General features: G+C 43.0%; 2 protein-coding genes across 9 annotated transcripts in view; one reads left to right on the forward strand and one right to left on the reverse strand.

The window, feature by feature from the left end:
* The window catches only part of LOC130297600 (protoheme IX farnesyltransferase, mitochondrial), a 492,900-nt gene that overhangs the window by 153,932 nt on the left and 323,875 nt on the right, over window positions 1-15,093 (forward strand). The window lies entirely within an intron of this gene.
* Window positions 1-15,093, reverse strand: part of LOC130297601 (heparan sulfate glucosamine 3-O-sulfotransferase 3A1-like) — a 191,701-nt gene that overhangs the window by 121,823 nt on the left and 54,785 nt on the right. Inside the window, exon 5 of one of the 5 annotated variants that reach the window (XR_008849611.1) lies at window positions 1,454-2,091. The exons of the other annotated variants lie outside the window; for them this stretch is intronic. The gene's annotated coding sequence lies outside the window, so the exon portion shown is untranslated. Of the gene's footprint in view, window positions 1-1,453; window positions 2,092-15,093 lie in introns of those variants that run through there. 5 annotated transcript variants of the gene reach the window in all.

Below are 15,093 nucleotides of genomic sequence, written 5' to 3' on the forward strand. Positions count from 1 at the left end.
TTAGGCTCAGCCCCTGACCACAGATTTAATTAAAACGTTTTAATTGTTGGCTTTGAAATTCCAATCTGACTCCACAGCCGACGTCTCAGGGATCTTCAAGAAAGACTCATTTTTCTTATTGCAAACGTGAAGGGGTGGGGTGGGGGGTGTAGACATCTGGGAAGTTACTGCGCTGAATCGGATCCAGTCATTTTCCCAATGCATAGATCTGCAAAACTCCTTTCCTTCTAACCTTTACTACGGGATATAGACCTGGTAAAGTTATATAATTATCTGAGGAAGGAATTATATAACTACCCTTATTGAGCTAAATGTTATGGGCTACAGGATAAGGTGACCCCGTAATGGGAGGTAAATCTTCCCCTCTCAGTAATCCCTGAAATGTCATGTGAGTACATCAGGAGTAGCACTATTTATGCCCGTTATATATAACTTGTACATGGCATTTTTCAGTAGTTTTCCTCTCTGCAGGCTATATCCCAAATTCATAGTTGTCCCTGATCCATTGGGTGTAGACTAGATGCTATGATGTCTCCCATACACAGAAGAGGAGATCCTGCTCTGTTATCTCTCTATAGCACACACCCAGAAACAGCAGCAGCATGGGGGACGTTATAGAGCAGTACTAAGCAATCTAAGCTGTTAATCTAGCCCTGGAGAGGAGGTACACCACTTTCTAAAGCTTTCAGCAGCCTCTGTCTCTCTCTGCATTTGTCTTACTCTGCTTATAAAAGTCTTCTAGTTAGGAGAACTAAGTTAGTGTGAAAAAAAAATATATATATATATAAAATGTTTTTAAATAAAAAAAAAGTGTGTGTGTATATATATATATATATATATATATATATATATATATAATTAGTAAAGGGTTAAGAATAGGGTGATTATAAGTGTTTTTTTATTTAACTTCTTTATTTTTTTGAGTAGTAAAAGAAGAAGCTTCATACATTGAGTATCACAGGGAACCTATTGACCCAAAAATCTAGAGAACATGCTTTGGTGAGGAATTGGAACACAAAGGGAGTATTTATGATTGTACGTTATTTTACTGGCCTGTTTTCAGTGGTTTTCTGGATTGGAGGGCTTTGTACCTTATTTATGATTGTTTTTTGCACACGTATACTCTGTTTCTTATGTGGGGTGGGATATAGTAACTTTGTTGTGCTTCTTTCCTCCCTGTTGCGCATATTTTAAACATTTTTAGCAATTTCCTAATTTAGGCACACTGGGGGAGATTTATCAAAACCTGTGCAGAGGAAAAGTTGCCCAGTTGACCATAGCATCCAATCAGATCGCTTCTTTCATTTTGTAGAGGCCTTGTTAAAAATGAAAGGAGCGAGCGGATTGGTTGCTATGGGCAACTGGGCAACTTTTCCTCTGGAGGGGTTTTGATAAGTTTCCCCCATAAACTCCACCAGATAAACTGTGCAAATGGAAAGAAAATGTTCACGCAAATGATAAATTTTCCCTCAAAATGTATTAGAAAGTTCCAGAAAATGTTCCGCGAGTCGAGATTCTCATGACATCCCTGAAGTGCTGTGGTTCCAAGCTTCCGAACTGGAGATTTGTGTGCAGCGGGATCCCATGTAGGAGAATATACGACATTGTTATTTCTTCCACTCTGAAAAGTTTTTACCTTGCACTTCTAAGCAGGAGGTGATAAGAAAGCCCTTGGGTTACACAAGCCGACGGTGTTGAATTGTATCCTCAGTCACACTCTGATAATTGCGCCGTGGGCACAAAGGGACAATGTAGGCGCAGTATAAAGAGATCCCAGGTGGGCACAGACAGGGATGTAAGAATAACTTTTTCACTCTGTCCGGGTCACACGCTCAGGTTCCACCATCGCAGCGCTACTACACCTGTTACCTAAGCTTAATACCCTCAGAACCCTAAGGGGCACAGGGCGGACGGGCATTGTTGGTTTGTAAGCAGTTGGCACCGACCTGGGAACATCTGGGAGATAGCGGGCACATGAATTAGTAAGTGAAGGGAAACGGGAGATGCCAGGGAGCTTGAATTCACAGAATAAAAGAGCAGTCATACAATTTGCGAGACTCAGGGATATGTTTCTGCTCTAGTCTAGTTTATCTAGAAAAAAAATCATGATGGATAATGTTAAAGATACAGTGCACCAAAAAAGTAAAGTTAAAGGTTTAAATAAACTTTTGCTATTCTGTCTAAAACTTAAGTACATAGATAAAAACTGCCAGAAAAAAAAACAAGTGGAAACTTAGCCTAACACTATTTGTGACCAGACCCTCAAAGCATCCAGTAGTTGGGAGGGAAAGTCCAGCATGTCGGACTATTGGAATTCTATAGTATTCATATACAGCAATTTTCATAAGCCTCATATATCAGTTCTTGTTCGTTCCAATTCTGGAATTAATCTCCTCACACATTCCTTCTATCCCCCTAAATAATAAATGGTCACCGTCTGTATTCAGCCGCCATCTATCAGGTCTCCTTTAAGCACATCATTGTAATATATATGTATAATTTACAATACACATACAAATGAGGAGCACAGACATAGGAATCGCAAGTTGTGACACAAACAAATTAGCGTGATTTATATGCAAATGTGTTATGCTACACACAGGCGGTGAGGTTACGGAAAGGGAACCGAATCCCGATTTATAACATTAGGCATAATCGCATTTTTGCTTAAACTGTAAAGCGGCCTGGGTGACAGATAAAATAGTATGATTTATGCAAGGCGAGCACCATGCACTGCGTCCGACAAACGGGCACTGCCGGTCCCGGCTCTGTAATGTAGCTGACCCCTTTTAGCACTGCAGGCTTTGGAAACCTGCCCCGGTTGTGCTGAAGGTGTTACATTTTTCACAGACAGATAATATTTCTCCATCATTACTAGACATTGCTCAGATTCAGATCTGCATGACTCTCATAGGCAAATGTAATTTCCCTCCATACAAAACTGCCTTTCAGATCACGCTCCGAGAGATGAATTTATTCATTTGTTACTGAGATGGCTGGAATTCACTCTGACGTTCATAGGATCAGTGCTCATACCTTAGAGTAATCCTATGGCATATGTCCGGGGAGAGGTGAGGGTAAGACACAGGGTAGAGACAATTATAAAGTAATAATATAGGGGGGCATTTATCAACGTCTTTAGTCATGTTTTTTTTTGCTAAGTTTGTCGCATAATTGTCACAGTTGCGCCTGCGCGATTTTTCGTGCGACTTTTCTTACAGACAGCGAGTAAAGCAAATTTTCTTTCTTGCCTTTTTTTTAGTAGAAAAAAGAAATTGACTTGCAGTGGTCAGAAATTTATGAAGTGCGACAGTCGCAAAAAAGTCGCATTGCATGAAAAAACCTACTAAATTTACTCCAGCTCAGACATGGAGCAGAAAAAGCCACTACCAAAGCAAAAAAATCTATAAATTGCTTAAGGGAAAGAAATTTATAAACAGGCTGAAACCAGTTCATAAATACGTTGCACATAAGCAAAAAAATTGTAAGAAAAAAATAACTAAAAAAAAGGAATACATAAGCAAACATTGATAAATGCCCCCCATAGTAGTTATATTCTTATACATAGTTTCTGTATTATAGTAGTTATATTCTTATACATAGTTTCTGTATTATAGTAGTTATATTCTTGCATATAGGAACAGTATTATAGTAGTTATATTCTTATACATAGTTTCTGTATTATAGTAGTTATATTCTTGCATATAGGAGCAGTATTATAGTAGTTATATTCTTATACATAGTTTCTGTATTATAGTAGTTATATTCTTGTATATAGGAGCAGTATTATAGTAGTTATATTCTTGTATATAGGATGAGTATTATAGTAGTTATATTCTTGTATATAGGAGCGGTATTATAGTAGTTATATTCTTGTATATAGGAGCAGTATTATAGTAGTTATATTCTTGTATATAGGAGCAGTATTATAGTAGTTATATTCTTGTATATAGGATGAGTATTATAGTAGTTATATTCTTGTATATAGGAGCGGTATTATAGTAGTTATAATCTTGTATATAGGAGCAGTATTATAGTAGCTATATTCTTGTATATAGAAGCAGTATTATAGTAGTTATATTCTTGTATATAGGATGAGTATTATATTAGGTATATTCTTGTATATAGGAGCAGTATTATAGTAGTTATATTCTTGTATATAGGAGCAGTATTATAGTAGTTACATTCTTGTATATAGGGGCAGTATTATAGTAGTTATATTCTTGTATATAGGAGGCAGTATTATAGTAGTTATATTCTTGTATATAGGAGCAGTATTATAGTAGTTATATTCTTGTATATTGGGAGCAGTATTATAGTAGTTATATTCTTGTATATAGGAGCAGTATTACAGTAGTTATATTCTTGTATATAGGAGCAGTATTATAGTAGTTATATTCTTGTATATAGGAGCAGTATTATAGTAGTTATATTCTTGTATATAATGGGCAGTATTATAGTAGTTATATTCTTGTATATAGGAGCAGTATTATAGTAGTTATATTCTTGTATATAAGGGGCAGTATTATAGTAGTTATATTCTTGTATATAGGAGTAGTATTATAGTACACTGCTCAATACTTAAACAACACAATGTAACTCCCAAGTCAATGACACTTCTGTGAAATCACACTGTCCACTCAGGAAGCAACACTGATTGACAATCAATTTCACATGCTGTTGTGCAAATGGAACAGACAACAGGTGGAAATTATAGGCAATTAGCAAGACACCCCAATAAAGGAGTGGTTCTGCAGGTGTTGACCACAGACCACTTCTCAGTTCCTATGCTTCCTGGCTGATGTTTTGGTCACTTTTGAATGCTGGTGGTGCTTTCACTCTAGTGGTAGCATGAGACGGAGTCTACAACCCACACAAGTGGCTCAGGTAGTGCAGCTCATCCAGGATGGTACATTAGTGCGAGCTGTGGCAAGAAGGTTTGCGCTGTCTGTCAGCGTAGTGTCCAGAGCATGGAGGCGCTACCAGGAGACAGGCCAGTACATCAGGAGACGTGGAGGAGGCGGTAGAAGGGCAACAACCCCCCAGCAGGACCGCTACCTCCGCCTTTGTGCAAGGAGGAGCAGGAGCACTGCCAGAGCCCTGCAAAATGACCTCCAGCAGGTCACAAATGTGCATGTGTCCACTCAAACGGTCAGAAACGGACTCCATGAGGGTGGTATGAGGGCCCGACGTCCACAGGTGGGGGTTGTGCTTACAGCCCAACACCGTGCAGGACGTTTGGCATTTGCCAGAGAACACCAAGATTGGCAAATTCGCCACTGGCGCCCTGTGCTTCACAGATGAAAGCGGGTTCACACTGAGCACATGTGACAGAGTCTGGAGATGCCGTGGAGAGCGTTCTCCTGCCTGCAACATCCTCCAGCATGACCGGTTTGGCAGTGGGTCAGTAATAATGTGGGGTGGAATTTCTTTTGGGGGCCACACAGCCCTCCATGTGCTTGCCAGAGGTAGCCTTGACTGCCATTAGGTACCTAGATGAGACCCTTAGACCCCTTGTGAGACCATATGCTGGTGCGGTTGGCCCTGGGTTCCTCCTAATACAAGACAATGCTAGACCTCATGTGGCTGGAGTGTGTCAGCAGTTCCTACAAGAGGAAGGGATTGATGCTATGGACTGGCCGCCCGTTCCCCTGAATCCAATTGAGCACATCTGGAAGGTCTTGCTCCATCCACCACAGACTGTCCAGGAGTTGGTGGATGCTTTAGTCCAGGTCTGGGAGGACATCCCTCAGGAGACCATCCTCCACCTCATCAGGAGCATGCACAGGCATTGTAGGGAGGTCATAGAGGCACATGGAGGCCACACACACTACTGAGCCTCATTGGGACTTGTATTAAGGACATTACATAAAGTTGGATCAGCCTGTAGTGGGGTTTTCCACTGTGATTTTGAGTGTGACTCCATATCCAGACCTCCATGGGTTGATACATTTGATTTCCATTGATAATTTTTGTGGGATTTTGTTGTCCGTACATTCAACTATGTAAAGAAAAAAGTATTTCATACGATTAGTTCATTCATTCAGATCTAGGATGTGTTGTCTTAGTGTTCCCTTTATTTTTTTGAGCAGTGTAGTTATATTTTACATTGGATTCATAATATAGGATAGCAGTATTATTATAGTTGCAAGTGTCTCCATAGGGGGCAGCACTGCAATAGTTATAATCTCGTCAGCAAAACTAGTTGCTTATACTAAATGGAAAGATTAATTATAACTGTACATGAATGGTTGTGTCTCAAACCTCTTTTCTTCCCAGTTATGTTTGCCATCTATCTTAAGCTTTTCATGGAATACATTTAATTCTAGTAAATATGATAATAGTAACTACTATGTTAATGACATACAATTTTAACTATAGAATATATACACAATTAATAAAATTTAAGAAACTTAGAGAAAACACACAGTTTTTCTAAAAGCATTGTCCTATGCGGCTGTCATTCTTACCCCCTGTTCTCCGGCTTCTGCCCGTCCTCCAGGAATGTCTTATATGCCATCTGATCTCCAGAGAATGCCAGGTTCTTATCAGAGCAGATTTTAATAAGGACAAGAGGCTCAATATACATGGTTTAATTTCAATTCGAGGGCAACCCCAGGGCATAGCAGAGACATTGGACAAATGGGGAAGGGGAATTGCATATTTTATGGGAGTAATTTTGAACCGTATGCAAGATTCGATATTTTAGCTCCCAGCTGGAAGCTTTATGAAATGGCTATGTCGGTTTTAAGGTGAACATTATTTTAGATTGACATCAAATGGTGTTAATCCATTTTTAGCTTATCTCCCAGACTCAGGGGCAATGGAAAAAGCGGTCAGCGACCAATGCGGTTAGTTCTGGAGTGTAATACAGTGAGTTCTCTAATGAATGGGGCAGGCCAGATGTTGTTGCTTCTTATGGCATTGACGTGCAGGCAATCCGCGGTTACGCAGAGGAATTCCAGTTGTGGTTGAGGACGGCAGGTTCAGATGTGTAGATGCTTCATAGGTCTCTCAAAATGATCCATTGTACAGCTTAGTCTGATGACACTCAAGTAACTGGATTGTCACTGGAGCTATTCTGGTTTGTTTTGTGGAGGATAGGGAGTAACTGAATATCTGTTAACATATGCATCACAATGAGCAATTGGCCCTTTATGTTGGTTTTGCTGCAGCTGATGCAGTGTCACAACACAGTATATTTTATATGATTTGAGTAATAAGATTACAGATTATGGATACTAAATTTATAGGGACAAAATGTTGATCCAGGGATTTATTCTGATGCCATATTTGGATTGGGGAAGGAATTTTTTTCCCCTTGTATGGGGCAATTGGCATCCGCCGCCACATATAAAGGTTTTTTATGCAAGTAAAGAGAGAGACACAGTCGGCACTGCTATTCTACCCGGAAAAAGCACCTTTGCATGGAAACCAGCTCGCAGATGTACAAATACCAAAGTAGCAAAGGCATCAACTAGTCCAGTGCTCAGTGTGTGTAGTAAAGTGCAAAGTCCCAAATAGTAGTAACAGAAAGAAACTCACAGCACTCGTTCAGGATGCAATTTATAAGCCTTTAATCCCGGTGGAGGTTCATACAGGCGTCGGGAGGGAGAGAAGAGACGGGACGACGTCCGTTTCGCAGCTCACGCCGCTTCCACAGGTCCCTAATATTTAAATGAGCTACTTATTGCACTTAGGGCATTTTCCAGCCCCTGATCCAGCACTATTCTGACCACTAGACATGAGCGAATATTTGAAAAATTTGATTTGGTCGATTCGCAGAAATTTCCTCCAAAATGTTTTCGGTCCGAATTTATTTGCGGCGATTCACTATTAAAAATGGCTATTTCTGGCCTACAGATAGCCTCAATAGGGGTGTAGAACACTTTGCCTTGCTGTAACAAGCATAGGGTGTGTGCTGGGTTAGTGAAATAATACTGTTATTCAGTATAACATGCAGATAAGAGGCACCGATATTAGAATCACAGTTGCAGAGCAACAATGACAGAGCCTGGAAGTGGCATCAGCATGAGGACACCATATAGTGGTTGAATGACACAGCGTGGAGGTGGCGGCAGCTTGAGGAGACCATAGAGTGGCTGAATGATAGCCTTTCCTTTTGTTTGATTTTAAAAAAAATTGGGGTACATATATTTTTGTTTTATCCTAACAATATTATTAAAAGTTACGTTTTATGTAATGCATATCCTCAATACTTACTTGTGGTCTAATGCAGAGGAATGTCTGTAACTGGGGAGTAGCACCTTAAATCTGTTTTGCACTAACCATATTTGTGAAGTGTTGCTGTGGCACCATGGCCAATCTACTCTAATGCATCAGGCATTGGTGGGTGGAAAACCTGGCTGATCCAAGCCTGATTCATCTTCACAAAGGTTAGTCTCTCCACATTTTTCTTGGACAGACGAGTTCTCCTTGGAGTTACTATGGCCCCTGCCGCACTAAACACCCGCTGTGATGACACACTACTGGCCGGGCAGGACAGCTTATCCAGGGCGAACTCTGCTAGTTGCAGCCACAAATCAGCGGATCTTCAAGGTGTGTTGGCATGGTCATGTCAAGGTATGCCACCACCTGCTGGTTCAGGTCCTGCTCCAGGTCTACCTGCTGCTGATGAGTTGCTTCACTATGCAGGTAAAGAAAGCTACTCATCAGCGACTGTAGACTCAGGCTTTGGCAGTGGAAGGTGAGCGCAGAGGGCCTCCCCGAGTCAGACCTGCGAGAGGATGGACGATGGCGCAAATAGGCATTGGCCAACCGACTACGTAGGATGTCTCTGTAGTAGGTCAGTTTGTCCTACCTCTCAGTGGGTGTAAAAAAAGGCCCCCATTTTGTGCCGGTAGTGAGGGTCCAATAAGGTGGAGAGCCAGAAGTCATCCCGCTGCGGAATGGTGACAATTCCGCAGTCATTGCAAAAGCAAGTGAGCATGCATCGTGCCATTTGTGCAAGTGACTCGGAGGGACTCCCTGCCTCCACCTCCACGGCATACTGCCATGGTGTGTCTAGGTCCTCTGTCTTGCCTTCCTCATAACTCTCTAGCTGCTCCTGCTCCTCCTCTCCTGTCAGATGATAGAAAAAACGGCCATCTTGCGAAACCTAAACTGTGCTCCACTGTGCCACTCCCCCTCCTCCTCCAGTTCAGCCCCCACAGGGCTCATGTGGTCATGAGATGTAGGCACCACGTCTCCAGTGCCCTGACGAGCCATTGTTTCCAACACGTGTTGTAGTAGATGAAGCGGAGTTCCCCTATCCACTTGGATCATCAAGAAGTCGGTGATGGCTTTTCTCTGTTCGTATAGTCGGTCCAACATATGGAGGGTGGAAATCCAACATGTGGAAACATCGCAAATCAGACTATGTTTGGGGATACGTTCTGATGCTGCAGCTCAAGAGGGTTTGCTTTGTGGTGTACGAGTGACTGAAGTGCATGCAAAGTTTCCTTCCCATTGTTAGGATGTCTTGAAGATGGGGGGAACACATCAGGAACCGCTTAACAACCAGATTGAACACATGTGCCATGCAGGGTGCATGTCTCAGGCTTCCTTGTCGCAGTGCAGACAAGATGTTATTTCCGTTGTCGGTCCCCATGGTTCCCATTTCCAGTTTTCATGGAGTAAGCCATGATTTGATTTCTTGATCAATGACTTTTAGCAGTTCCTCCCCTGTGTGACTGTTCACCAAGGCAAACCATGTGAAGAACAGTGTGTCACCACCGTGCCCTGCACACATGGTAAGCTGGATGGGCACTGAGACTTGTCCGTGCAGTGAAGACTGAGGACACGGTGGAGGATGAGGAGGCAGAGTCGCACACTGTCACAGGATCAACGGCCTGAGAGCGTGGAGGAGGAAGCGGCGTGACCTGTCCAAGTTGCTGTTGTGGCTGTGCAGGAACCACATTCACCCAGTGGGCCTTAAAGGGGTTCTCCTGTGCTTAGACATCTTATCCCCTATCCAAAGCATAGGGGATAAGATGCCTGATCGCGGGAGTGCCGCCGCTGGGGACCCCCGGGATCTTGCACGCGGCACCCCGTTTGTAATCAGTCCCCGGAGCGTGTTCGCTCCGGGTCTGATTATCAACGACCACAAGGCCGGCGGCGTGTGATGTCACGCCTCCGCCCCCGTGTGACGTCACCCTCCACCCCTCAATGCAAGCCTACGGGAGGGGGTGTGACAGCTATCATGCCCCCTCCCGTAGGCTTGCATTGAGGGTCGGAGCGTGATGTCCCCAGCGGCGGGACTCCCGGGATCAGGCATCTTATCCCCTATCCTTTTGAAAGGGGATAAGATGTCTAAGCACCGGAGAACCCCTTTAAAAGACATGTAATGTCCCTGACCGTAGTTAAAGCTCCACACATTGGTGCTGCCGTGCACTTTGGTACACACCAACAGGCTCAAGGACTGGCCCACCTTCTGTTCCACAAAATTGTGCAGGGCTGGTACTGCCTTCTTCGCAAAGAAATGATGGCTTGGGACTCTCCACCTCGGCTTGGCACAAGCCATCAGTTCTCTGAAAAAGGAGGGACTGCAGCACCATCAACTTGGACAGGAGCACATTCAGCTTCTGCGCCTTTGGATGGGTGGGACCCACAGAATAAGATACTTCTGTGGTGGAGGGAACAGCATAGGACAGAGGCAATGGGAGGACATGGACTGCTCCGGGGCCATGCCAACTGAGGGTTGTGTCTGAGGAACCCACCGACTGTTAACTGGGGGTGTCAGATGTCACTTGTGATGAAGTGGATGACTGTGTTAACCAATCAATGGCGGCAGATGGGTTGCTGGTCGAGACACGACCGCTAGCTGATACCAGGAGCTCAGGCCTCTCGCTGCTACTCCTGCTGCCATTCGCCCCTAGTCTGCTGCGTCCTCTGCCTGATCAATTTAGGCCTCTGCCACTCCTCTGTCCTAGCACTTCTCTGCCTGACATAGTGCTTATATGAGGGGAGTACAATACGCTCCACTACGCTTAAAACAGTATTTGTCTACAATACCAGCAGGTGTGTACTTTTGCCTGCCCTTTCACAGTATCTAGGCCCTTAAGACTTTAACAGGAACAAAATAGTACACCACTTAAATGTATGCACAGGTTACACTTAATAGAGGACAATATGCTTTTAGTGCTCTGCTCACCCTAACTGGCTGGCTACTATTAGCTTTTCAGTTGTTGTACACACCAGTGCTGCAGCACACATTCGCTGTGTACTACGCCCAAAATTGCACTCTCTCTCTCAATCCCTTCCCTATCAGTGCTTCTAGACTGAATTTGGGCTTGAGGTGAATCGCTGTTGTAAAAAAAGCTTTTCTGTGCAATACACTGCTCTCTGTCCCTCTCTGCAATAGAACACTGATGTGACTGGGAGGTAAATCGCCTCTGTAAAAATGCTTTTCTGTGCAACACACACTGCTGTCTGTCCCTCTCTCTCTCTTTCTCTCTCTGCAATAAAAGGCTGAAGTGACTGGACACAAGATGGCTGCAAATTATATAGGGCTGTGACATCACAGGGGTGACTGGCTGCTGATAGGCTGCATGTGATTCCGGGTCATCCTGCCGACCCTTGTTCCCACCCTCCCCAGGATTCCTTGCCCCATGTCCTCAGATGTGGATCCGCTATTTTAGATACCCTGGAGCCTGGACTGCAATAAATGGAGTTTAATGAAGCGATTTGCGCAATCAAATCACGGCGATATTCGCATTCGTCGCAAATCAACTTTTTCCTGAAATTCGTAACAAATTCGGATTTGTCAGATTCGATTTGCTCATTCCTACTGACCACCATCAAAAATATCAAAGGGGTATTCCGGGATTTTGTTTTTATTTGACTGTGCTACAGGGGCTGTAAAGTTAGTGTAATTCACAGTTCTGTTTGATGGATGGTCTTGCAATATTTATGTCATCCTTTCCCCAGATTTTCATTTTTAGCAGCATACAAAATGAGTGCTGTCTCTGGCATTTCCCAGGCTGCCTGAGACATTACATCACTTGTCAGGAACTGAAAGGGAGTGTGTCTTCTTTTCAATGGGTGGAGTGACCGCTGGATGGGAGGGAAATCATTCTCCACAGGGATGCAGGAAATTATAGTTTCAGGCACAGCACGCATGGAAGGGAGCCTAGCCATGCTACAATGGGTTGGGTGGTTAATGTTTAGGAGGTAAATAAGTCACCTCCCACCTAGAAGCAAGGGATCCTGGGGATTGTAGTTTGAGGAAGGGCACGCAAACAAGCCAGCAGCGTGATGGGGGACACATGATATGGCCATTTACACATGCACGGATCCTTGGTAACGATGTCCATTACTGGGTGAAAAAATAATTAGTAAAGTCACCCTATATTGGATAACTCTTTTAATATTCCCGTTCTTCAGGACATAGTCGATACAAGCTTTAATCTCTTAATCACTCACTGCCTGTACCATGAGCACACATGTGCCACTTCCCTAAGGTCACAGCACCTATTGGCTACATGCACAAGAAAGGGAATACGAATATTTATCAATAAGGGTTTTAGCAAGAACAGTGCCACAAGGGGCTCGAGAACACCTGAGTGCACCATGAAGTTCATATACATATTAGCATTTCTGATTTCTATCCAAAACTCGGGAACATCAGCGGGGCTGCTCAGAAAGGCAAAAAGCAGCCGAAGCAGGGAAGTTAGCCGTTCTCCTCCTCAGGCAACAGACTGTGATCCTCATTCCGTAGTTTCTTCTCTTCTTCCTTTCATATTTTCTTTCTAGACTTCCATGTCTTTCCTTCCTCTACTATCTATTTTTTATATCAATGTAGCTTATTTTTTCGTTTTTAGTGTGAATTCTACTTGCTATACAATGTGATATTAAATCGGATTCAGTTGACCACTGGTTCTTCACACAGATTTAGATTGTTATATTTTATATTGTTATGTCATTGCACATGACAATTCATGTTCTATACATTGTAATGATCATACCTGCTGTACTTTGGTTACTTTGTTTACTTCTACACTGGAGATGACTTTATATTCTCTTGCTTTACCTTTTATATGTTACTTGATGTGTATAACATGTCTTGGAAAACTTCTTTACATAAATAAACAGTTATTTAAAAAAAAAAAAAAAAAGAGGAATTCAGACTAGTGAGCTCAATTAAAAGTGTAATGAAAAAATAAATAAAGGTGCTAGACACATACAAATTAGATGTACATGGTCAGGATAAGGTACTGAGTGATATATAAAAAAAATATTTTTTTGTTGGATCTGACGGGTACACTTTAAGCAATTTAAGTAGCTACCATTGACTTCATAGGAGTTACTCTAACGGCATAGCCTTGTCAGCAATGCTGTTTACGTAAGTCAGCGAGTTACATAAACAGAGTAGTTTGTAGGGCTGTGCTGTTTGAGTAACTCCCATGAAGTCAATGGTAGTTACTCAAATTGCGTAACTTCCCATCTTCAGCTGCTCTTGGTTTTCCGACCACCCCTGGCCGCTACAAAAAGGCGGGGGGGCCGAAAAAGCAGGCTCCATGTCTACTTTCTTTATGGGACAGAGGTGCCTTTGGGCCGCTTTAGGCTCAAGGGCCCTGGTGCGACTGCTACCTCTACACCCCTTATTAGTTACACCCCTGCTCACAGCTCAGCTTCCCCAATGACCTGTAACAGATATCTCTAAATCAAACTGAAAACATGATTCCACATGTATTCAATTTTTTTCATACAGACCTGTCACAAATACACATGCCAGACAAGTTAATTTCACTGTTGATCCTGCCCCTATACACAGAAACTGGTAAAACCTACCTAGATAGATAGATACAAAGCTATGCCTCCCTGCCTCTGATCCTAAGCAGACTATATGCATTAGATAGCCTCCCTGCCTCTGGTCCTTACAGTTAGATAATCTGGATAAGGATGACCTGGCAGGGTTCCTTTTTTTTTCATAACAAATTTGACTTATGGCTTGCGGCGCTTCACCTGAGGACACAATGATGTGAGAGCAATGTGTCTTTTATTAGGTAAGTATACAAGACAGCTTTGTGAACAAGGCATTTCAAAGGACTCTTGCTTCTTACTCAGGTCTGGAGAAAAGAGGAACCCTGCCAGGTCATCCTTATCCAGATTGTCTACCTTTTTCCTGCACCGTAGTGACAATGGCATAGACGGCCGGCTGCCTCCCGATATCTATCTATTCAAAGCACTTCACCACTCCATGGTGAGCAGATTCATCCATTTACTGTATTTACAGTTATCCACCGGAAATATACAGCGCACTATATAGCGCCTCCTCTGTTCCCTTGTTTTTTCTTATTCACATTGCCTTTGGTCCTTAGCAGACTGTATGCATTAGATAGCCTCCCTGCTTCTAGTCCATCCTCATGCTTTATTACTGATTGTTTCCTTGCTGTTGCTCTCGGTTGAGTGGTCACATGTGCAGCCTCAACCCTCCCGTCTGCTGTACTCACAACCTAAATTATTTGGGCACAGCCCCAACTATGCACTTTCCCTGATCGATAGAGCCCACCTAGGGAGAGATACCATTGTCTCAGCCTCCAGCTCAATGCAGATGTGTTTCCCTCTTACAAGGAAACAAGAACATAACCAAATGTTTGACATCTGCTGTGACACTGTTTAGATTTGCATACGAATGATCAGCCAGTTCCTCAATGATACACAGATCGGTGGGTGAGAAAAGGATTCTGGGAGGTACGGTTCACAAGTCGGCAGATGTTCTGTCACTGAGCACAATGGCAGCGTATTCCGTTCCTCCTTTACGAGAAGGATGAGCTGTTGGATTTGACCTTTAAAGAATCGTATCAACCTCCTCTGCACTTTCTTTATGTATTGCTATTCCCCAGTCACATGTTCTTGTTTTGGGGATTGGAATTATTTTTAGCAATTGATTGGAAAAGCTGCTTAATTTGGCCTTTTACCATTGTATTAGAGGCACCAAGCTAATCCATAAGTAAAATACATGGCAGCCTTCCAATATTGGACAGGAGGTTATCTGCTACATATTGGAAATGATTGACAAGTATCAAGAAAGCGTTACATTTTGCCTCCAGCACTCTCAATTGTTTTTCTTCCCCCCCCCCCCCTTCCCCC

The sequence above is a fragment of the Hyla sarda genome, chromosome 13 (assembly GCF_029499605.1).
Source record: "Hyla sarda isolate aHylSar1 chromosome 13, aHylSar1.hap1, whole genome shotgun sequence".
In the NCBI taxonomy this organism is placed as follows: Eukaryota; Metazoa; Chordata; class Amphibia; order Anura; family Hylidae; genus Hyla; species Hyla sarda.